Below are 25,237 nucleotides of genomic sequence, written 5' to 3'. Positions count from 1 at the left end.
GGAGAACACTGTGGCGGATTGTCTGAGCCGGGTGTTTCCTTCTGTGGGGTCCTTGTCCCTCACGCGGTGGATGTTCAGGTGGTTGCAGGTGATGTTTGGCTGTCCAATTGTGGACCTGTTTGCCTCCCAGGTCAATGCCCAGATCCGATGCTTTTGCACGTTTCTGCCTTGCCCGGATGCCTGGAGTGTGGACGATCTTTCGTTCCTTTGGCCGAGGGGTCTGTTGTATGCGTTTCCCCCTGTTCCCCTGATTCCAGCTGTGTTGCAGAAGATCAAGAGGGAGGGGTCCTTCGTGCTTCTGGTTGCTCCTTGTTGGAAGCGTCGCCCTTAGTTTCCCAACTACTGTTGGAGTTGGCTGTGTCTCCGGGGTGGACCTTGCCGTTCGTGCCATATCCTCTGTTGGGTCCTTTCTTCCTCTGCCTGTGTTCCGTTCCCTGGGTCTGCGGGCCTGGCTCTTGAGAGGGATTCTCGGATTCGTGTGGGTTGTTCTGTGACTGTGGCTGGGGTCATTCAACAGTCCCGGAGGCCTTCTACACTTTAGTCCTATGCCAAGCATTGGGATAATTTTGATGCTTGGTGTGTTGGTCGTGGGCTTTCATTGGATTCTTTGGATCCGGCTCCCATTCTGGATTTTCTGTATGATGGATTTTTGTTGGGCTTGGCCATTTCGACTCTTCGGGCTCAATGGGCTGCCATTCGGGCATTTCATGTATTACCTTTGGTTTCAATTTCTCCATTGGTTGCTAGATTTTTTAAGTCTCTTTCTTTCCAACGCCCCCGTCCTATCATGTGTCCTCCTCCTTGGGACCTTCCTTTGGTTTTGCCTTCCTTGCAATTGGCTCCTTTTGAGCCGTTGGAGTCGGTGGACTTGAGGTTTTGGACACTCAAGGTAGTGTTTCTTGTGGCGATTGCTTCTGCCAGGCGTATGGGTGAGTTGGGTGCTTTACTTCGTTCTGCCCTGTTTTTGTTGGTTTTGGCAGACCGTGTAGTCTTGCGCCCTCATCCTACGTTTGTTCCTAAGGTGGATTCTTATTTTCACCGGTCTGCTGAGGTGGTTCTTCCGGTTCTTTGTCCTGATCCTTCCTCGGATGAGGAATCCCTTTTGCACCTCTTGGATGTTCGTCGTGCGTTCTTGATTTACTTGTCACGCACGTCTTCTTTTTGTAAGGTGGACAACTTGTTTTTCAATTTTGGTTTGTCACGTCGGAGAATGAAACCCTCCCTCTCCACGATCAGTCGTTGGATTAGGGAGGCCGTTATGTTGGCATATGCTTCGGTTTCTGAGGTCCCCTCCCTTCCTGTTCAGGGTCATTCCATCCGTTCTGTTGCTGTGTCATGGGCTTCCTTCAAAGGGGTGTCCATGGGGGATGTTTGTAGGGCTGCTACTTGGTCTTCCCCTCGTGCATTCATGTCCCATTACAGCCTCCAGATTAGGGGTGGGGTTCTGTTTCGTTTGCGTCCTCTGTTTTATCTGCGGGGGTTCCTTGAGAGGTTGTCTTTTGATTACTGTACCTCTGTATATTTAATTATGTTTTCACTGCACTATTGGTGTGGTCTAATTTTCCTTACATGAAGCTGTTTGCTATGGTATCGGCTCATAATTATTACTGTGGCGAGGAAGATTGGACGAGGAGGTAATGCCCCGGTTACTTACCGGTAATCTTCATTACTCCGAGTCCTAGTCTTCCTCGCCACAGTATAGTTTCCCTTCCCTCCCGGCCCTGGTGGTGGCTTCATGTCTGCGGCTTGGTTTTTCAGGTCGAGCTGGTTGATATGTATCCTTTTATAGGATTGGATGAAGCCTCTGGGGCCATATTGGAGGAGGGAGAGGAGACTAGAGCGCTGCTCTTTTATTTTACTTGGAGTTCTGTGTGGAGCCGGAGGCTCATAATTATTACTGTGGTGAGGAAGACTAGGACTCGGAGTAATGAAGATTACCGGTAAGTAACCAGGGCATTACCAGGCTGTGCGCACAATGCACCTGAGCCGAGGGCGGGGTCGTCCATTCTGGCAGGTCGACACAGCTGCAGGAAGGAGGAGTGGTGGCGTTGCTTAAAGTGTGCATGGCAATTTGCCGGCCGTCTAAGGCCGGCCACACCCTCATGAGCACTTCGAATGTCTCCACCCGAGCTGTTCTTTTCAGCCGGATGGAGAACATGCAGAGGGTCGTAGTCCTTTAGTGAGCACCTAACTATGGCGCTCACGTCGATTACAGCTGGTCTTATGCTGGGTAATACCAGCATAAGAGCAGGGTCTGGATTGGTGTTGGCTCCCTGTGGCATCAGGAGTCGAGGAGCATAGGCCAGAAGAGCACTATGCTGCAGAATGAAGGTAAGCTTTACTTTTTAAATTATTTTAGCCGGCACTGCCCATTCCGCTCTGCTCACCACACTGTCCCCCCTCCCCGACACTGCCCACTCCGCTCGCTCACCACACTGTCCCCCCTCCCCCACACTGCCCATTCCGCTCTGCTCACCACACTGTCCCCCCCTCCCCCACACTGCAAATTCCGCTCTGCTCACCACTTAAATGCTACAGCAGCTGCCACTGTTGTTATCATTTTGTGAGGTTAGCTCGAAAACCTTGCGAAGGGGAGGGAAGTTGGAACTTAAGTCACGCAGCTATCAGTTAGTAAGCCTGGGACAAGCGGAGGGTGGCTCTCAAAGTAAGTGGTCACTGATCGTGCTGAAATGAGCCTACTAATGTGATACTGCACCTCGGGCAAGTTTGCCCCTGTGCCCGGTGTCTGCAGTTTTTGCAATGGGACAACAATTGGCTGTCCTTATGAGAGTTACAGCTTCTGTATTGAGTGTGCCATCACCATAAATGCTGGCAGGCTTCAAAATTCAGACTTCTCCTCAGTTTTTTGAAGATTTTTCACCTTTTTTGGACTATATATTTGCTGTTTTTTTGACTCAGTGACCTGTGAAACTGACTTTCAAAGCTACAACTGGCATGCTCTTTCCCTTAAACTGTATTTTTTTTTAATTGTTTACCCCCAGTTAGCTTATTACACTTTATCGTAAGGCCATGGTAGGTTGGCTTAGGTAATGCTCTAGTGTGATGGGAGTTAAAACTTGAGGGGCATATTTATGAAACCTAGAAAGAGATTTACCAAGCTACCCAAGGGCGCCCTGCATGACCCTGTTTGGTGTGGTAAATATGGAGTATTGCAAAGCAGCACAAGTCGTGGCCGTGCAATACTCTGGCCTATAAAGGCATTCAATGGCTGGAGCATGGGTGTTCCCACACATCCACAGATAGATTCACAGATTTACCAATGAGTGGTAGACCTGGTAGGGCATCAACATGCTATGCCTTCCCAGGGGAGGGATAACGAGGAAAAATATGTTTGTTTTTGCTTATTTCTACGTGTGCTTTTTCTGAAGGAAGGTGTCCCTTCCTGCACAAAACCCATCTTGCCTGCAAAACAGCCACTCTTGCACCATGGTGCAATAGTGCCTGCTTTGGCACCACAGAGTGCTCCACCACAAGGAGAGGAACGGAAAGCATCATATAATGTTAAATATGGCACTTGTCATGCAAAGCAGCCAGCCAGTTGTCTTACTGCACTGTGTTTTGTCATTTGGATAAATCAGCACCTCCATGTTTAGTTACATCACCCACATACACAGGCCTACATGGGTAGAAAAAAATAACCCCCAAATGTGCAGCCTACAGAAAATAGAAAGTAACAGATAACGGCATACATTGCAAAACAATTCATTACTGTCCATATGCAATATATCACATTTTATGAAGATTCTTTTTTTTTAAAGGGGCTAAAAAGTTACAGTAGTAGAATATCATAGACCAACTATCTTCCTACAAAAATGTTGTGACCTGTATATTAGCTACCAAAATATTGGGAAATTCATATGGGAAAGTATTTGTTCAAAGTAGGTAGGTGTAGAATTGATAGAAAATCCATGCATATATACTTACCTTTTCTATATTTTGGTTGTCTATTTTTTGGCCACAGCATTTTTATAGGACAGTATGCACAACCACACAACTATATATATAAATATATTACCTACTGGTGGTTGCCAGTAGGTAGTGATAGTTAGGACCTTGTTTCTATTCAAAAAGCGTTTTTTCCTTTTGCCAATATCTTTGACGCCGTTTGACGATTCTTTGTGAAATTTTCAAAACTAATGGTTCACTTCAGTAAGCTCCTGTCTTGAACGTTGTAAGGTGATTCGTCAAGGCGGGGCCGAGAAAAAATGGGGGTCCCAAAACGTGTTTTCCCCATGTTAATTTTCATAGGAACTTGAGACACGGCTACAGCCCGAACCGCTGAACGGAATTACACCAAATTTGGCAAAAGGGTTTCTCCTGGTTCAGAAAGTGACCTTTTTGTTAAATGGTGTAAATCCGTTCAGTAGTTCCTGAGAAATTCAAAAAATTTAAATATCGATAACTGAGGGGCGAGGAGAATTTGCGAACCCTCCCAAGCACGAGCTTCATTCTGATTGGTTGCCAACACCCCAAACCAGGAAGTGTTGGCAGCAATCTTGTGACTCGGTAGCCGAGTCACAAGAAAAAGGGTGAAAAAAGGATATGCATTGTTATCTTGTATGATGTATGCAGCTGTATTAGATAGATGTATTTTTATTGTTAATGTATGGTTTTAATTCCTGTTGCATCATTTGAGATGTTCCTGGTTACTACTTGTTGTATCCTACTAATTATCACCTTTTCTCCCTACAGGAGTGTTTCATCTTGTTTCACGTTCCTGTCTCCCGTCACTTATATGACTGCCCTTCATGTGCCTCTCCTTCCTCTGGGGTCTTGCCACTCAGTCCCTTCCCATGCCCCTCCCCTGCCTTCATCAATAGTTTATGTATGTATGATTATTATTATTCTCATATTCTTCTTTCTTCATTCCTTCCTCTTCTCATACTTCAAAATTTTCTCCTTCTCTCCCCTATTTCATTTAATATACTTGTTCTTACTTTCTTTTATTTCATATTCTGTATTTTGTCTGTGGTTAGATTTTTTTTCCTTTACTGCATTTCTTTTTTCACATTAATTATGTGTCGATTTTTCACTTTTTTAAGGATATGTCTGATGGTACCTATTACACTGCTTCTTTGCAATGTTCTTGACAGTTGTTTCTTTGAATGTTAGTGGGTTAAATTCCCCTATTAAGCGTCAGAATGTTTTATCATACTTGTCTACCCTCAATGCTCACATTGCTTTTCTAGAGAAAACACACCTTAACGAACAGGACTGTATGAAAATGAGCTAGGGTTGGGTGGGAAATGTGTTTTTCGGGCCTGGCACTGGTAAAAAAATGGTGCTCTTAACCTGTACCATATTTCGTTAAAGGTTCATATGCTTTCACAAGAGTCAGACTCAGAGGGTAGATGTATATTACTTGCATTATCTATCAACAAAGTTTCTATCATTTTCTTCATGTTTATAGAACTACTGCTCCTAATTGCCAATTTTGGTCTACTGTTGCTCACAAACTGTTGCAGCATTCAGATGACAATTTAATACTAGCTGGGGACTGTAACCATTGTTTTGATCCTATTGTAGATACTCACACTTCAGCTCATTATATCCTCAATAAAAAATTTTAAATATTTGCCCATGCTGTCTGTCAACGTTACCTGATGGATGCCTGGCGATTATGCAATCCTTCTTTGAGGGAATACACATATTTTTCTCCAGTCCATTATACCCAGTCAAGGATAGATCTTATGTTTCTCTCTCATCATCTTATTCAATCTTTACCTAGTGCAGAGTTTGGCACTATTCTAATCTCTGATCACACCGCAGTGTCAGTTCACCTTGATGTTTTACCTACACACAACTATCCTAAAGGATGGAGACTCAATAACTCTCCTTTGTTGGACACTTATTTTGCATCCCCCCTTCACTTACTTTTTTGCAGGAAGTTTTTTCATTTCAATCTTTCTGTTTCTATTCCCTTTTGTACCACTTGGGATGCTTTTAAGGCTTTGGCCCGAGATTTTATCATAAATGTTGTCTCCAAGAAAAGGAAAGGTTACCAGACTCTTTCTAAAACATTACTTCAGAGCATCAAAAATTCTTGAACATATTTTTTACACATCTCGCACACAGGAGTCTTTACAACATCTTAGTGCAGATAAATTATCTTTTCACAAAGTTTCCCCTGAGCTTGCCCCCTCTTATTTTCTTAAGTTTAGTGCCAAATATTATGGAGGCCAAAATAAATCTGGCAAGTTGCTAGCAAAATTTCTTAAAATTAAACAAAACATGCTATTTATTGAATCTATTACAGATGATTTTGGTCACACGCACTCTCCTGACCCAGACATTTTGAACTAATTCCGCTCCTTTTATGCCAATTTATATACACCTGATTAATTAACTTCAGATCAAGGCATTCTCTATTATCTTTCCTCTATTCAAAAATCAGATTTTTCTCATATAGATTTTTCTTCTTTATAAACGGAACAATCGCTTTCTGTGCTGGGCTTTCCCTCCAGAAAGATAAGGCCCCTGTGCCCGATGGCTTTACCGCAGAATTTTATGTTCATTAATCTAATATTCTTTTACCCAAATTACTTACTTCAATTAAATCTTTTTCTGATTCATCCATGTCTTCTGGTTTTTTTCTCAAAGCACTTACTTGTCTTATCCCGAAAGATGGTAAAGATTTACGTTATTGCAAAAATTACAGACCCAACTCTTTGGTTCATTTAGATTATAAACTTTTTTGCCAAGGCCCTGGCCGTTAGGATGCAGCCTCTTCTGTCTAATCTTCTTGGGAAGGAACAATCAGGGTTTGTCTCAGGGCGATACCTATCAGATTATACTTGTCTGTTCTTTGATGTTATATCTAAGGCTGCTGACTTCCCTGAGCCCTTGGCAGCCATTCTTCAGATGCTGGAAAGGCCTTTGACAGGGTTAACTGGTCTTTTTTTTATATCATGTTCTTCATTGGTTTGGTTTTGGTTAGAAAATTATTAACTTGATCTCCCTCTTATACTAATCCCCACAAGCTGCCATTTGCGCTAATGGTCTTCCTTCTGTTTTTTTTGGGGGGGGGGGGCAGTGGCATTAGGCAGGGTTGTCCCCTTTCTGCATTTCTCTTTAATTTGGCACTTAATTCTTTCTTGTCCAAGATTAGACAACATTCTTCTATCAATGGGTTTTCCGACAATGCTCAACATATTGAACTAGCTGCATATGCAGATGACTTAATTATTTATGTCTCAACCTCAATCCTCTCTTCTTGCCTTCTCAGAAGAGGCTTTATCTTTTGGTCTCTGGCTATAAATTAAATACTGACAAATTTAAAATGTTACCTTTAAATAAACTTACTTTTAAACATGACTTCTCTTCCTCTAACTTTATGTGGAGACCTAATCAAATTAAATGCCTGGGTGTTCAATTCACTCCCTCTCTTGCTACTTCAGTTTCTTTCAACTTAGATATGTGCATTCAGAAAGTTACTTCCTTAACTTCTAGATTGCATCCTTTGTACTTATCTCGTGGGAGAGGCTGGATACAATTAAAGTGATGTTAGTTCCTATTATTTTATTTACTTTTTCTAATATTCCGTTAAATATCACGCTTAAATCTTAAAGGAAACTGTACTGTATATTATCCTCTTTTCTTTGGAATAACAAAAAAATGTTCTATGTCCCGATCTAAATTGAAGCAACCCACAGTGGAGTGAAGTGTAAATTTTCCGGATTTTGCTAATCACCACAAATCATTTCATTTGAAGCTATCTGCTCATCGTATTTATTCATCTTCTTTATTCACTCTATTATGGAGTGACTCAGAACAAGTGTTTCTCTTTCTATTTTCTTTTCCTGAAATCATGAAGTTCACGCGCATGCCTCGGAAGATATGTACTACTATTGGTCGCCATTCAGGTATATTGCTGAGTTCAGTCATTCTGTGTCACCCTATAAACTTGGAACTTTTTGGGTTTCTCCAATCTGGCATAATCGTTTGATACAACTAAATAAGTGATCTAATTATTGGCCCTCTTGGAGAACTAAAGGGCTACTTTGAGTCAAACAGTTGTATAAAAATGATTTTTATTTCTTTCTCAGAGGTGTCTACATTGTTTGATTTATCATCTGCTTCTCGTCATGGATTTCTGCTCCTTCAAAATGTAATATTTCAGGCATACTATTCGTTTCAGTTGGCTGCTCTTTTTAACTCATCGTCTTCCATCAATTTGACCAATCTTCTGCCTACTAATCCAAAGACCTCTTCCATATATTCCCTCCTCCAACATACTATTAGTGATCATCATAAATCCCCAGTCAAACTTGCTTGGGAAGCTGACCTTCAAGTTACCATACCTGTCTCTACATGGAAACAGACTTGGATCAAGATTGGAAAGTCCTCCCGTGCAGCCACTACGACGCAAACCATTTTTTTGTTTATAATAGACTTTTTACAACACCTGTTCTTCTTCATAGAATTCACTCTGATACTCCAGATACATGTTGGACGTGCTCTACACAACTGGCTGACCTTAAACATTTTGGGACAGATTGCTCTACACAACTGGCTGACCTTAAACATTTTTGGACAGATTCTCAAAAGTAATCTAAGACATAATTCTACCTTTACAACTTTCGATATTCACAAAATGCTTTTAGGAGTACTAAAGTTAGGATTCCTAACTTTCCTACTCCTAAACCCATTTTGTGAATACCGAAAGTTGTAAAGTTAGGATTTTGTCTCAGATTACTTTTGTGAATTGGGCCCTTACTTTTTAATTGTTCCTATGTCTACACTTTCTGGCATAACGTTTGGGACCTGATTAATTACATATTTTGTTTAAATATACCCTACTCTATTTCAAATGTTTTCCTGGGAAGTGGATCAGATGTGTGGGCTAAACTTTCATTTAATGTGCACATAATAGACCTTTTATTGGCAGTTGCTTTTCAACAAATCACTAAGCATTAAAAAAATGTATGCAGTTATCATCAAAAGCATGGTGGTATGCAGTCTGTAATAATCATAGATTACATACTGCATATATGCATGCTTTGTCTCTGGTTTTGAAACTGCAAGAATTGTGGTCATCAATTTCTCAGTTTTTAAATAACTCTGCCAAAAGATTTCCTATACTTTCACCTGCAATTCAAGAAGTTCTTAAACCCCCTTGATTCCCTTCCTATCAGTAATGTTTGTCCTTATTCTATTGGTATTGGTTGATTACATAGTTAAAAGTTTTTCATATTACTTGCAATCGGACATTATGCAGTGTTATTGTTGTATTCACATGCATTTCAATGAATGTATTCCCTTTATGATTTTAGTAAATCTCTCTTTAAACTTAACAAAAATATATATAGAATATTTGTGGAAAAATCTGAGGGGAGGACCGATGAATTGCATTTTTTCACTGGGGGGACCAACTTAAAAAGTTTGAAGACTCTATAGGTGCTGGAAGAGGGGAGGAGGGGCAGCCAATGATCCCTCCTCGCCTGTTTAGCCATCCAGCAGACCCAGCTGACAGCACCTGCACTATGACCTAAAGATTAGCACATATTTCTCGCCAGGACCAAACAGGTGGTAAATGTGTGGAGAGGTAAATATTTGCAGATTTGGACCCGTTATTTACCCAGAAGGAAGAAAAACACACAGATTTTGACCCAGGCCCACGTACTAGCCACCACGGCTACAACGTGCTCATGCCTGTGTTTCTATGAGTTCCTTTGTCAGACTAACTATATCCTCTATTCTAGGATGCTCCCAGCCAGTCAGAGGGCACCCCTACGGTTTTGACCCGGAATGCCTCTATTACAAGGTACGTAACCTTTGAACTCTAGATAGTTTAGAGCATGCCTGTGTAGCCATCCCGCAGTCCCAGCAGACAGCACCTGCACTATAACCTAAATATTAGCACATATTTCTCACCAGAAGCGTTGCTAAATAAATGTGTACAGAGGTGAATAGTTGTAGATTTGGGCCCGTTATTTACCCCGAAGGAAGAAAAACACACATATGTTGACCCGGTATTCCCAGACCCACGCATTAGCCACCATGGCTACAACGTCCTTGTACCTGTATTTCCATGAGTTCCATTCTCAGACTAACTTTATCCTCTATTCTAGGATGCTTCCAGCCAGTCAGAGAGCACCGCTAGTCCAGAGGACGACTACGACTTTGACCCGGAATGCCTCTATTACGAGGTAGGTAACCTTTGAACTCTAGATAGTTTAGAATATGCGTGCTTTGCCATACCACAATGAACGGCTGCCTTTGAGCTAGGCTTACCCTACACAAATACTACATTCATATATAAATGACAAAGACTCTGTGAACGAAGGAATGGTTCTTTATTGTTCGATTAATTAAAGCCCTTACAATGTGTATTATTTGCATATTTAGAATGGAAAAGAGTAAAAGATAAAATGCTTTTCAGTTTGTGACTGATGTGCATACCCCAGCTGTGGTAGAAGAGTTCCTACAAATCAGTAAGAATCATAGTAGCAGTGATATAATCTGGAATAAAGTTGCTAATGCATAAAAGTGTCAGCAGCGTCTAAAGTCCCGGTCTTTTTGCCCATTAGGTGTGCCCTTTAACCCAGTAAATAAGTAATGATTTACTGTGCAAAATTATTAAAACCTTTGGTCATTGCTTTTCATATTTCTGTGTTGTTTTTATCCATCTTACTTTTTCCGCAATTATATGTGATTCAGTAAATAAATCCATTGCATCGCCCACTTTTCGCCTTAGATGTTGCTGCTACTTAAAGAAAAAAATGATCGAAGGAAAAACAAACATCCATTGTTGTTAAAGTGAAAAAAAGAGGATGCCGTTCTTGTGTGAGACGAAGCACGCGTAAACGCCATGTAATGTCCATGTCTACATTACCAGGCTGTTCAAAAAATGCTGCTGTACAAAAGCTGCAATGTGCTTGGTAAAACATGCCTCAGTTCCACATTCATTGTTCCTATAGTCTGCCTCTAATAGTAAGGTATTGTGTCATTAGACGTACTCTATATATTGGAAAGTGTGTGCTCTGTTACATTTCATTTCATGAAGCTTTATTCGGTTCAAATAGATGACCATAAAAGCACAAACAAATTACAACATGTTAAAAAGTGATAAAACTATTAATACATATTTCATTACATCATATAAAATAAGATGTAGTTAATTACAATAAAAGAAAGACATATCTAACCAATTGATCAATATTTTTTTTTTAAATCATGCTTTTCCTAGCATTGATGCACTGATTTAAGAACGTCGCAGTATAAAAATAGATGTCAGCTGATTCCAAGTTAAAAATTAAATTCATAGCATATGTAACTGTTCGTACTCCATATTTAACAAATATAGGTTTCAGAAAAGCAATACGAAAGTACGTATACAGTTTGCAAAACAACAGAAAGTGTACAGTGCTCTGAGTGGATACATCATCACACCTACAAGGCCCGGTCGGGTGATTCTTAATATTAGGATGGGCTACCAAATAGTGGGCCATTCCGAATTGGAGCCTGGTTAATACAAATTTGTGAGAGTTCCTAGTTACCATGGTTAAATACGAAGGGAAACCTTCCACTGTGATATATCTGTTATAGAAAATAACAGTAGACAGAGATCCGGCTGCAATTGCCCGCTTTCTCCCCATGAATGTCAAGAAAGTAATTTTCATTTCGGATTTAGAGATCATAGATGCTGCACCGGGATCATCTAAAAGATTGAGATTAAAAATAGCCGAAAAACAAGCAACAACATATTTTAACCAGAGAATATTTTGGTATTTGTCCGAGCGTAAACAATCCTCAACGATAGATCTATTAAATTGCTTGTCATCCTCTAGCCAAATAGACCGCCAAGTCATCAGAGGCCTAAGGCATAATAGATCAGCTAAGTGATGGACTGCTAGCTCTCGATGAATTAACTCAGTCGAGGCTGACATGGGCAAACAAAGGAGCCTTTTTAGAAATACATTTTCCTCCAGCTGTAGTTCTGAGACACCGCTTTGGCCCCATACTCCTGCCCCATACAGTGCTATAGTAGCACATCTAGCCTGGTAAATTTTAAGCATATCCCTTGAGCGACGATCCCCTACCTTAGCAGCAAATCTGTAAATACCGTGGGCATTTTTTGCCATTTTATTCCGGATATTAGTGAATTCATTTTTCCATTTCCTATCATTAGAAAAAGTAATACCTAGGTAACAAAATTTTTCCACCTATTGCACCTTCTCTCTATCTATAAAAAAGTATTTAAAACTCTAGCTTTAGCTCCACAGGTCATGGTGTAAGTCTTCCCTTTATTAATTAGCAATTTTCTATCTTTAATAAAAGAGGAAAAACTGTCCATTAGTTGCTGTAGTCCCACCGGGTCCTAGATAGTAAAACAGAGTCATCGGCGTATAATAGCACCGGCACTGGTACACCATTGATCTGAGGGGCATCAGCATTAACTTTTTTTAAAATGACATCGATTTCATTAATGAATAAAATAAATAAGAGGGGAGCCAAAACACAGCCTCTCTAATTCCTCTTCTGACACTACATTTTTGGGTGCATTCTCCTCTAGTACCAAAGCGCACACTAGTTTTCAACTTCTCATATAACCTGGCCAGGAAGAACATTATACCTTCGGGTGCGCTTAGCTTCAACAGCGTTGGCCACAGTAGTGCATGGTCTACCATATTGAAAGCACTACTCAGGTCTGCAAAGCAGAGGTACATTGAACCTGGTTTAGCTTTGGTGTACTTCCCGATCAATAGATCAAGATTAATACATTGATCGAGCGTACCCCGGCCTATTCTAAAACCAAACTAACTGTCAGCTAGTATACCATTCTGCTCAGCCCAATCCTCCAATCTCACAAGCATGACTCTACTCATCACCTTGGCTGATGAGTCAAGGAGAGAGATTGGGCGGTAATTTTTTGCGTCAGACCTCATACCCTTTTTATAAATTGGTACTATAATCGATTCGCCCCAGGTTGCAGGGGGCTCGGTACACACAGCTGCATTAAAAACAGTTGTAAGAAGAGGTCCCCATACTTCTGGTGCTGCCTTATAAACATCTATAGGTACCCCTTCAGGGCCCTGGGCTTTCCCTCCTTTACTGTTACGTATTCCGCATTCAACCTCCTGAGCTGAAATATCAAGCGGCAAGACCGCCCACTGATTTGGATAAGTCTCTAAGGGTCTATTGGAATCAAAAATATAAGAGAAATGGGCAATCCACCCTTCACTCGATACATTAGATGTTAACTCTGGTGTTTTTTCATCTTTTAGGAAGGGGGAATTAACAGTGGCCCAAAATAGGGTGCAGTTTGAGAGTTCTGCCGCTTGGTTAAGAGAGTCCCAGGCCAATTGCTGTAATTCGCATTTCCTCAGTTTGAGCACACGCTTATACTCCATTCTCAGGTTAATTATTAAGTTTTTGTCCCTGGGCTTGTCTGCTAATGCCTGCTTGAGTTTAGTTAATGCGGCAGTGCATTGATGGTTGAACCAGCCCGGTCCACACCTACATCGTCTGCTGTTACGTCCCGTAAATTTGGCATCAATCGCTTTATTGATTACTTTAAAAAGTAATAAAACTCTTTCAGGGTCAAATCTATTTTCTAAAATAAAAATAATGTTCGGCAGGCTCTCTTTAATTATAGAACTAGATATTCATTAGCCTTTTCTCCTGCCCATCTTAGCCTAACCCCAATGGTCCTATGTGGTTCCACATTTGTAATTATATTACCTACAACAATCGAACTACCAACCCAAAGGCTGGTATTCAAAATAATTCGATTGTGATCACTTAATGTAGTGACTTCAATTCGTGGGGGGCACAGTAAGGGATTATATTCGATGATACAATCACATGGTCGATGACAGAAGTGGCATGCCAATTTTTAAAGGTAGGGATTGCCAGTCCATTAACGCCTTTACAGCACTCCACTATTTCCAGATCATAACAACCCATGAGCTTATGCAATGCTTCGCCATACCCACTGTGTCCAAAATGCAAAATATCACACCCCGCATTATTGGTAACCCCACAAACCTTCTGTGCTGACATTTCGCACAATGCAATATTAAAATCCCCCACCCAGATAAAATCGAATACAACATTTGCTTCCTGGCACAGATTATCAATAGCTGCAGCCAAATCTATTACTAATTTAGCCCTAGTACCATCGAAAATATTGTTGTAGTAATTGATCAACAAGATATTACACTCTTTACCCTCTATTAACCACAGGATCTGTACAAGATCATTTACAGGTATATACCTGTTAACCAAAATAGGACGTGAAATTGTTACAAGTGTGAGGAGACCCCCTTTGGGTCTGCCTGGTCCCCCACCCATCGCTAATAAGTTGTAGGAGACAAATCCATCATAGTTGGCTTCACTCGTACTCCACGTTTCCTGAAAACATAAGATATCATGGGCATTGATAAATTCTGTCCAACCAGGGTCTCTCTCCTTTGATTTCAGCCCCGCCACATTCCAGCACATCATTGTTGTGCCTTTTTCCCTAGCACTATCACTGTCATGCACCAGACTATTATTTCTCCCCCCACTCTCAGTCTGAATTGTTTTGCTTAAGTCCCCACATACAAATAGGGCACTTTCCCCCAACCCCAGATCGATATCTGTACTGGTTATAGACTCTGCAGCCACACAGATTATAGACTCTGGAACCACACTATTGCCCTCACAAACAGCCACAAGAGAACTAATAGGCTCCTGAGGTCGAGATTTCCCTATCTGCTCGGGTCAATCGTTGGCGTCCATGGAATTTAGAATCTGGTATCGATTTTGCATCGCGAGATCCGGATGTGGCCTTTGGATACCCGGCCAGGGCTTACCTCTTCTACCATAGCGGGGGGAATACCAAGGGGACTATAGAAAAACCCAAGTGAGCGGGCACACACATTGCCATCAGTTATCGGTAAGGATGCAGCTCTCAGAAGTACGGTGGCTGCATGTTGTGGATGCTTAAAATTTATTATAACAGTCACCCCTGAAACATTTCCTAGAGCTCCCAATCCAGTGCACCCTTCTGGTCGTCAAAACTTCATCTGAGAATGCAGTTGGGAAGCCACAGTATCTGTGCAACCAAGATACCGTTTTAGTTTTTGAGGTCTCATGTGTGGTATTTACCATGCTTAGCTGGGGGACATTGGTTAAAACTACCACGTATGGGGCACAGTCAGGCGGGAGATTAGTAGCGCGCCTATGTCTTACCTCTGTCCAGTTTTCATTACCGTCGGCTTTTGTTACAGCCTGACTGTCATTACTGACTGGAGGCGCGGAAGTTGAAGGATTACTTGTACCGTTATCACTAGGGCCTACATCTCTCTGAGGTGCAACATCCTCATTATCACAATTACTTGATGGCAATGTCATTTGACTACCCGCTAATTCTACCGAATTTTTAAGTAATCCACCCAATCTATTGACTTCAGCTGTTAGCTGGTCAATTTTAATCATGAGGGGTTTAACAATGCCCTTAATCTTAGAGTCAATAATACTCACTAAATTATTAATTAATTCAGCATCCAATGTAACGGCATCATCTTTAACCTTGGTGTTATCATCCTTGTTCGAAATATTAGGGGGGGTAACTGCTCTTTTCCTTGTAGGTCGTGGCACTCCCCGTTTAGTCTGACCTTTTCTGCATGCCCTTACCACTCTAGAAACTGGAGTACGTGGGTGCTGATATGCGGTATTAACAGAGTCTTCCAAGTCAACCAAGTTAGGGATATCCTGCCCAGATATATCTTTAGCAGATGCCTCGGGGTTATTAGTGCTACTGCTTTCATCCAATATCAGTGAAACCGGCACTGCTTCCATGATGGGTGGCGGGGGGGAGGACTAGCTAAACCCAGTGCCGCCTCTCATTATTAATCTTGCTCACAACCTTCACCAAATAATTGTCTATGGTGTGAGGCACCTGGGTAGCCTTTAATTTAGACATTACGCACTATTTAAAAGAACCAATATAGAGCTTCTTATATTTAACACAGAAATGAAAACAAATATAACAAACCACCAAATGGTATTGTCACTAGTTAAAATAGAAATTAATAAATTCTCACTGCGTATATTGCCAGCTAAAATGAATCAGGGTTTCTGGCCCAGCCCAGTCTCTTTCTGTCTTTGACTGTCGCAGACTGTCCGCCCTTAGTCCGGGCTTCGTCCGGCTAGTCCCATGCGCGTTCCGCAATGCGGGAGGCTTTCCCGGGTCTTTACGCACCTCCGTTCGTGTTGGGCACATCACTCCTGCTGCGCCTGACCAGGTGGTGCTGGGAGTTGTGGTCTGCCCGGCGCGCTCGCCTTTCTCAGCGCGGGGCTCTGCTGATGTTCGAGATGCCGTTGCCCTCACGGCAGGGGAGTTGCGCCGTTCCCCTCACGGCGGTGACGGACACTGCTTGCTTGCCACCAGGCTCGACCGGCGCTCCCCGGTCTTTACGCACCTCCGGTCGCGTTGGGCGCGTCACTCCTGCTGCGCATGACCAGGTGGTGCTGGGAGTTGTGGTCTGCCCGGCGCGCTCGCCTTTCTCAGCGCGGGGCTCTGCTGATGTTCGAGATGCCGTTGCCCTCACGGCAGGGGAGTTGCGCCGTTCCCCTCACGGCGGTGACGGACACTGCTTGCTTGCCACCAGGCTCAACTGGCGCTCCCCGGTCTTTACGCACCTCCGGGCGCGTTGGGCGCGTCACTCCTGCTGCGCCTGACCAGGTGGTGCTGGGGGTTGTGGTCTGCCCGGCGGGCTCGCCTTTCTCAGCGCGAGGCTCTGCTGATGTTCGAGATGCCGTTGCCCTCACGGCAGGTGAGTTGCGCCGTTCCCCTCATGGCGGTGACGGACACTGCTTGCTTGCCCCTGTTACATAACTCTTAGCAGGTGCAACAACATGTGCGAAACCCTTTTGATGTTGTTTTCTGTTAGTCTTGTGGCATGCCGTTGTTGCACCTGGGAGTTGTCATTTGCATGGGGTGGAGACTGCTGGTCATTTAACAAAGTATGGTTTCACATTTTTCGAATTCTCTCTAAAAAGCATTACAGCGGCCACTCCTCGACAAAGGCGGAGCTGCGTCGCCCCACTACTTTTGAGCAGTGAAAAATGAAAAATAAAATAATAATAAAGGATATTATTTTTGTATTTTTACTCGCCAACTTCCTGCACCTGATCCGAGGGTGGGGTCGTCCATTCCGGCAGGTCGACACAGCTGCAGGAAGGAGGAGTGGTGGCGTTGCTTCAAGTGTGCACGGCAGTTTTCTGGCCGTCTAAGGCCGGCCACACCCTCCTGTGCACTTTGAATGTCTCCACCCGAGCTGTTCTTTTCAGCCGGGTGGAGAACATGCAGAGGGTCGTAGTCCTTTAGTGAGCACCTAACTATGGCGCTCACGTCGATTACAGCTGGTCTTATGCTGGGTAATACCAGCATAAGAGCAGCGTCTGGATTGGTGTTGGCTCCCTGTGGCATCAGGAGTCGAGGAGCATAGGCCAGAAGAGCACTATGCTGCAGAATGAAGGTAAGCTTTACTTTTTAAATTATTTTAGCCGGCACTGCCCATTCCGCTCTGCTCACCACACTGTCCCCCCCTCCCCCACACTGCCCATTCCGCTCTGCTCACCACACTGTCCCCCCTCCCCCACACTGCCCATTCCGCTCTGCTCACCACACGGTCCCCCCCTCCCCCACACTGCCCATTCCGTTCTGCTCACCACACTGTCCCCCCCTCCCCCACACTGCCCATTCCGCTCTGCTCACCACTTAACTGCTACAGCAGCTGCCACTGTTGTTATCATTTTGTGAGGTTAGCTCTAAAACCTTGCGAAAGGGAGGGAAGTTGGAACTTAAGTCACGCAGCTATCATTTAGTAAGCCTGGGGCAAGCGAGGGTGGCTCTCAACGTAAGTGGTCACTGATCATGCTGAAATGAGCCTACTAATGTGATACTGCACCTCGGGCAAGTTTGCCCCTGTGCCCGGTGTCTGCAGTTTTTGCCATGGGACAACAATTGGTTGTCCGTATGAGAGTTACAGCTTCTGTATTGAGTGTGCCATCACCATAAATGCTGGCAGGCTTCAAAATTCAGACTTTTGTCCAGGCTGTTTGAAAATGTATCTCCTTTTCTGGACTTTATTTTTCCTGGTTTTCTGAATCAGTGACCTGTGAAACTGACAACTGTCATGTTCTTTCCATTAAACTGTAATTTTTTGTATTGTTTATCCCCAGTTAGCTTATTAAACTTTATAGTAAGGCCATGGTAAGTTGGGTCAAGTAATGCTCTAGTGCCATGGGAGTAAAAACTCAAGCAACATATTTATGAAACGTAGAAAGAGATTTACCAAGTTACCCAAAGGCGACCTGCATGACCCTGTTTGGTGTGGTAAATATAGAGTAACGCAAGACAGCACAAGTCGTTGTTGTGTAACACTCTGGCCTATAAAGGCATTCAATGGCTGGAGCATGGGTGTTACCACACATCCATAGATACATTCACAATTTTACCAATTAATGGTAGACCTGGTAGTGCATCAACATGCTACGCCTTCCCAGGGGAGGCATAACAAGGAAAAATATGATTGTTTCTCCAAGTTTCTGCTTCTTTTTATATGGTCTTTTTTCTGAAGGAAGGTGTCCCTTCCTGCACAAAACCCATTCTGCCTGCAAAACAGCCACTCTTGCACCATGGTGCAAGAGTGCCTGCTATGGCTCATGGCACCACATAGTGCTCCAACACAAGGAGAGGACTACAAAGCATCATATAATGGTAAATATGGCACATGTCATGCAGAGCAGCGCAGCCAGTTGTCTTACTGCACTGTGTTTTGTACATGTGGATAAATCATCACCTCCATGTTTTCTCCAGGTAGAAAAAATGTAAACCCCAAATGTGCAGCCTACAGAAAATAGAAACTAGCAGATAAGAGCATACGTTGCAAAAAATTATAATATCGATATACAATATATCAAATTTTATTAAGACATTTTAAAAAAAGGGCGAAAAAGTTACAGTAGTAGAATATCATAGATCAAATATCGTCCTACAAAATTTTAGGGACCTATATATTAGCTACAAAAATATTGGGAAGTACATATGGGGAAGTATATGTTCAAAGTAAGCAGGTGTGGATTTGATAGTAAATCCATGCATATATACTTACCTTTTCTATATTATGGTTGTCTATATTTTGCCCACAACAGTTTTATAGGACAGTATGCGCAAACTCACAACCATATATATTTCGCCAGTAGGTATTTATAGTTAGGACCTTGTTTCTATTGAAAAAGAGTTTTTTATTTTAAAAATATTTTTGGCACCGTTTGACAAATCTTTGGGAAATTTTCAAAACGAATGGTTCACTCAGATCAGCTCCTGTCATGAAAGTTTTGGGATGATTCGTCAAGTGGGGGATGGGAAAAGAGGGGGACCCCAAAACAAATTTGCAAAAAGATATCTCTTGGTTCAGAGAGCGACTTTTTTTTAAATGGTGTAAATCCATTCAGTAGTTCCTGAGAAATTCAAAATATCAATATCTGGGGGTCGAGGAGGATTCGGGAGCCCTCCAGAGCACAAGCTTCATTCTGATTGGCTGCCAACACTCCAAACCAGGAAGTGTTGGCAGGCATCTTGTGGCTCGGTAACCGAGTCACAATAAAAAGGGTAAAAAAAGGATTAAAAAAACAACAAAAGAGGTAGTGTAGAAGCACCATGACAGCCTAGGCCTGCGCAAGGGGTCCCATGGGAACCCCTAGCCTAAAAAAAGCATTCTTTAAATAAAAAACAATTGGGCGAATTTTGCGCTGGGTGCGCAAATCCGGCATAATGAAATTAAAAAAAAGCTCGGGCTCCTGTGCTTTGTTTAATTACGCCCCAGGGGCAATGTTTTATTGTTCACAGGCCCAGGGAATTCCACCTCCCAGAGGCATTTCTGATAATGCAAGGGGGCACACGGCCCCCGCAGCCCCGGGGACTGCCACCTCCCTGGGGCTTTCTTATTAAAATACGTTGGGAGCTCCTTAACCCCCCATGCTGCACCGGGGACCGTCACCCCCCGGGGCTAGACATTAAATAGGGTGGGGGCCTCATGGCCCTCCACCCTCAAGCCTCGGGGAATTCAGTAAAATAAATGCAGGGGTCCGATGCGGACCCCTCGGACCACCACCTCCCCGGGGCTTCACAACAGTTGGGAGGGGGGCCAGTGCCCCCCTTCGGAAGCCCTCCTTGGCCCTGGGAACCACTGCCCCCCAGGGCCAGCTCCTGTAATGTCTTGTGGTGCCCACCACCAGGACATTGCCATTTGCTATGGCAGAGTAGGAGCACCGCTCCCACCCTGCCATAGGAAACACTGCTTTGCTTCTTGGAAGCCAGAGCAGGCTCTCACTTCCAAGAAGCAAAACAGAATTGCTTTTGGACAAGGGGAGCTGCATGTTAGCAGCACCCCTTGCCCAAAAGCAATGCCGGCTCCCACAGGAGGTGGGGGCTGGCTGGGACCGCGAGGGCATTGGGGCTCCCCCACCCAATGTGAGGGCCGGCCCTGGAAGATGGGGTCCCCAGGGCGACACAGTCCCCGTCCTAGTAAAAAATTAAAACAAAATTAAAAGCAAAACAAGGCAGGTCCCAGGGGATGGGGTCCCGGGGCCAAAAGTGGCCCAGGAAAGGAGGGCCAGGCAGCCCCCTTCCCTAAATATAATTACAAAATTAAATAAACGAGGCCATGCTCCGGGAATGGGTCCTCGGGCAGTAATCAGCCTCGGGAGGGGGAACGCTTTTTTTTTTAAATTAAATGTTTTTAAAAATATGTCAGGCCCTGGTAGATGAAGTCCCCGGGGCCCAAAAAATTCTAAAGGAAGGGGGGCCACACAGCCCCCCTTCTAAGAATACAAAAAATAAGAAAAGCAGGCATCTCATCCAAGGTCCCGCCCCCGACCTGCACCACTCTGCAAACGCACCTCTTGGTGCATTCTGGGTTAAGGGTTTAAGTCCCTCAGGACCATAGTGGGCTTCAACCCCCGAGCAGCAGTGTGCCAGGAGGCTTGTTTGCAGAGTGGTGTAAAAAGGGGCCATGGCCTTGGACCACTCTCAGTATCTAGCTATGTGGGGCTTACTGGAGGTACCTGGTGGACTAGTTGGCCCCCAGGGACCTCAGGATTCAAGGAGACTTAATCTCCCAACTCAGAACATGCCAGGCAGTGCATTTTCAGAGTGGTGGAGTAAGGGGACGTGGCCTGTGTTCACATGTCAGCTATTCCACTATCTGGGGCATAATGGAGGTATCAGGTAGGGTAGTTAGCTCCTAGGAACCCCCCGAAAGTAAAAGGGGACTTTAATCCCCATCCAAGAGCACGTTTGCAGAGTGGTAATAGAAGGGGTAGTTAGACCCGAAGGTTGACCTTAGGGGCTAACTACCCCTCTTGTTGCCTCCAGTAAATCCCACACTGTGGGATTGCTAAGAGCTCTTAAGAGACCACACTCACCTTTCTCCACCACTCTGCAAACGTACCTCCTGGCACAGTACTGATGTGGGGATAAAGTCCACTTTACTCTTGAGGGACTTTGGCAGCCAAGTAGCCTTCCTGGTACCTCGTGTAAGTCCTATGCAGTGGAATTCATGAGCACTGGTTGGAGGCCAAGCCCCCTTTCTCCACCACTCTGAAAACACGACTACCAGTTAAAGACGCATTTGTAATGCAATAGGTCTCGCATTTGCAAGAGTTAGAGCTATTGGCGTTGTGAACCTAAATGTGTTTTATTAATGTTTCTTGGAGTAGAGTGGATGTAGGTTGTGTGTAGTGGAATTATGTGGTATGCTGTGCAGTGAAATTATGTGGATGGAAATTATGTGGTATTTAGTGTATAGGAATTATGTAGTGGGAATATGTGTTATGGAGAGTAATTGTGTGGTATGATAGTCTGTGTTGTTGAGTGGTAACCTCAGGTTTAGTCTTCCACGTTTCAATAGAAGCTAAACTATAAACTCAATGAGAAAAGAAGGAACCACTGAGGAGAACTGGACCTAGTCGGAAGTATGAGCAGGGCCACTGGAATTATGCAACTGTTTGCCTGAACTGACTTTTGCACAACTATACATTTTCCCCATTTTTCACATAATCCATCATTTGCTGCATAATCTGTGGATTTGAATACAAATAAATCCTTGTTTACTCCAGTATTGGAACTTTCATAGATTCCCATGCTTGAATCATTCCCCGTCAGTGAGATGGGAGTTCCCAGTAAATATGAAAATAGTAGTACAAATCACTACCAATCAGAAACTAGGCCTAGGCCCATCCTAGTTTTGTAACATATCCAACTTTTTTTGTAAAAGAGACCAAATAAAATCAACAACCAAGCAATCAGATTAGCCTCACCCTGTAGAACCTTCCTGAGTGCTAGGGAGTCTCCACTGAGCTCTGCTCAGTTTTTTCCTGTTACTTCTTTTACTAGGGTTTTTCAAGAGTTTTTCTTCATGCTTTATCTTTATTCAACATGTCTGACGAGGAGAACGAAGGCCTTTTTAGAGCTTGTGCCACCTGCTCTAAAAACGGCTTTATGTAGATGACCCTCACAAGGACTGAATTTATTGCCTGTATCCAGATCATAAGGTCAAGGATTGCAAAATATGCGTACCTTTTCAAAGAAGAATTCGAGGTCCCGTAAGGGTAGTCTTCTGACCTGGCTCCAGAAGTTGAAATCCAGGAGGGAGCCTGTTTCCAGTGACGACAGTGATGGCTCATCTGCTGCGTCTTCAAGAAGATCTCTAAAAAGGGTAAGATCAGAACCCTCCTCTTCTGATTCCTGATCATTCAGGGACCTCTTGCATATCCGTGATGCCCGTGTGAATGGAGAGGCCGTGAATGTTTTGACTTGTGTCCGATTATTGAAGGACTTATATCCAATTGCCTTTGCCCGTGGAAAGTACATTGAAACGCATCAGGTTTGCGTATATGGACTCTGGACGCCCACTCCTTCTGGATAGGATGTTTTCGCCATCCTGAAGCTCCATGAGTTGAAAGAGAAGTTTGCTCCATCGGGATTCTGGAAATAGTCTGGCCCTTTGAGGCTAGTATATCCTGTCCCACCATGCCACTGTATACCCCCGCCCTGATGAAGGTGTAGCTCCGTTGGGGGCTGTACATCGAAGCGCGCGTCAGCGTCTTATCCATCTGGGGGCCAACTGACTGATCTGGGGTTCATTCTTTGTTGATTGTATTCTATCTACCATTATCAGATCAGCTTTTGGTTGTGATATATCTGTGGATTTGTGTGCTGTGTGCGATATGAGCTGTATGTATTCTGGTGTGTATGCTGGTATGAAAGTATTGTTTTGCATGTGGGACTATTGTAATGATGTTATTGGTCTATTTTTATATTGAATAATTTATGTGATGTTAAAAATATGTACTGACATTTTTATTTCATTATTGTATTTTATGTACTCATGTTTGAGGTTATTCGTTGTGGTTCAGGGGTTTGTATAATCGTGTAAGGACCTCTTTTAGGCCTATATTTGAGCATTATTGGCAGGTCTTTCCCTTTCTTTTTGTATTTTCCCTCTTCTTCTGAAGACCGTCCTGGGAAAGCCTCTATAAAGACCTCAATGGGATCGGACAGGGAAATCTCCTCACCAAGGTGTAAAGGAGAGGGAAGGACTTCCTACTGGGAAATCTGCATTGAGGAAATTGAGCTCTGTTCTTCCTTCTTCCCCTTCTCACAGAAAAAAGGAATTTAAAAAGCCCTCTTCTATTCCATCTGAGGAGAAAGGTGTGAAGAAAATTCCACCGTCGACGACACAGTCGACAACATCGTCGGTGAAGAAATCATCATTGTCTTCGTCGACACGTAGTGAGAAGGAAAAGTCTCCATCGTTGACTCCAATGACGGGATCGTCGAGGGGAGTCTCTGTATCTTCATCGTTGACGGTATTGAAGTCTGATGTGGCGGCATCAGTCATGGGGAAAATGTCGTTGACGGTATCGTTGATGACTTCGGGGGCGACGAGGATGTCGACGACGGTGATGACGACGACGACGGCTTAGACGTCGATGGTTATGCTATAATATCGTCGACTGGACCGTTGATGACAGCTTTACTTTGCCGATGACACAGTCAACGACACCGTTGATGACGGATATAATTTCTACTATTATCATCAGAAAGCAGCACATTACTCTGGAGATCACGTCTCCAAGCAAAGTGATTCCTCTTCTGCCAACCCACCTCCTAGCAGAGGAAGATTCGGATGATGAAGGTCCGTATGGCTATGCTCATATCTCTTCTGATCTACATGTTAAGTGCCAGGATTTGGACTCTAAGGAAGGCTATGATGACCAACAGGAGTATGATCCTCCTCAAGACTATCATGGAGTTATTAGGAGGAAATGATATGTATGCCACCCTCCTTGATCTCAGACCTACAGTGCATGCTTTCTGACTATAAAAAGAGATTTCCAATGCCATTTCTGGTTCAGGAGTTTTAGATTTGCGGGTCTCTAGTTGACACAGGTAGGTACTTGTGACAAATAGGGACCCTTGTCTCTAATCACCCCCTTGGTAGCTTTGCACAAGCAGTCAGGCTTATCTCAGAGGCATTGTGTAAAGCATTTGTGAACACATACAGTAATCAAGTGACTACACCGCTTATCACGATTGACACTTTAAAGTCTATTTTTAAGACCATCAAATCTGGCTCCCCTTGCGATCCTATGCCTATCAACATAATGAAACAACTGGATACTCCTTCCCTTGGAATCATTGTGGACACACTAAACGCTTCCTTGGAACTCTCTACATTCCCCACACTTTGGAAACATGCCATGGTGAGTCCACTACTAAAGAAACCTACAGCAGACCCTGAAGAACTGTCAAACTACAGACCCATCTCCCTTCTCCCTGCTTTTTCTAAACTTCTGGAGAGACATGTGCACTCCGCCCTTACTCTTTTTACTGAAGAAAACTCTCCTTCATCCGTCTCAGTACGGATTCCGAGCAGGCTTCTCCACGGAAACTGCTCTGCTGGGAGTCACCGAAACCATTCGGAAACTCCTTGACGACGGTCATACGGTTGCCCTTATTCTTCATGACCTAAGCGCGGCCTTCGACACCGTGTCGCACGAAAGGTTACTAACCACTCTAGAAAAAAATGGGATCCGTGGCGATGCTTTGAAATGGATCAGGTCTTTTTTTGAGCAACGGACGTCCCAAATTACCTCATCCACAGCGTGCTCTGGACTCTTCAACTCCCCTCATGGAGTACCGCAGGGTCCTATCCTT

At 43.6% G+C, this 25,237-nt stretch overlaps 1 long non-coding RNA gene across 1 annotated transcript in view; it reads left to right on the top strand.

Moving 5' to 3' along the window:
* Positions 1–4,717: 4,717 nt before the first annotated feature.
* LOC147701188 (uncharacterized) overlaps positions 4,718–25,237 on the top strand; it is a 131,527-nt gene continuing 111,007 nt past the window's right edge. Inside the window, exons 1-3 of the long non-coding RNA XR_015297163.1 lie at positions 4,718–4,846; positions 9,723–9,784; positions 10,092–10,169. This is a non-coding gene — a long non-coding RNA (uncharacterized LOC147701188). The remainder of the gene's footprint in view (positions 4,847–9,722; positions 9,785–10,091; positions 10,170–25,237) is intronic.

The sequence above is a fragment of the Lissotriton vulgaris genome, chromosome 7, assembly GCF_964263255.1.
Source record: "Lissotriton vulgaris chromosome 7, aLisVul1.2, whole genome shotgun sequence".
Taxonomy (NCBI): Eukaryota; Metazoa; Chordata; class Amphibia; order Caudata; family Salamandridae; genus Lissotriton; species Lissotriton vulgaris.
Note: the sequence above shows the minus strand (reverse complement) of the source record. Positions and strands in the feature narration are given on the sequence as shown.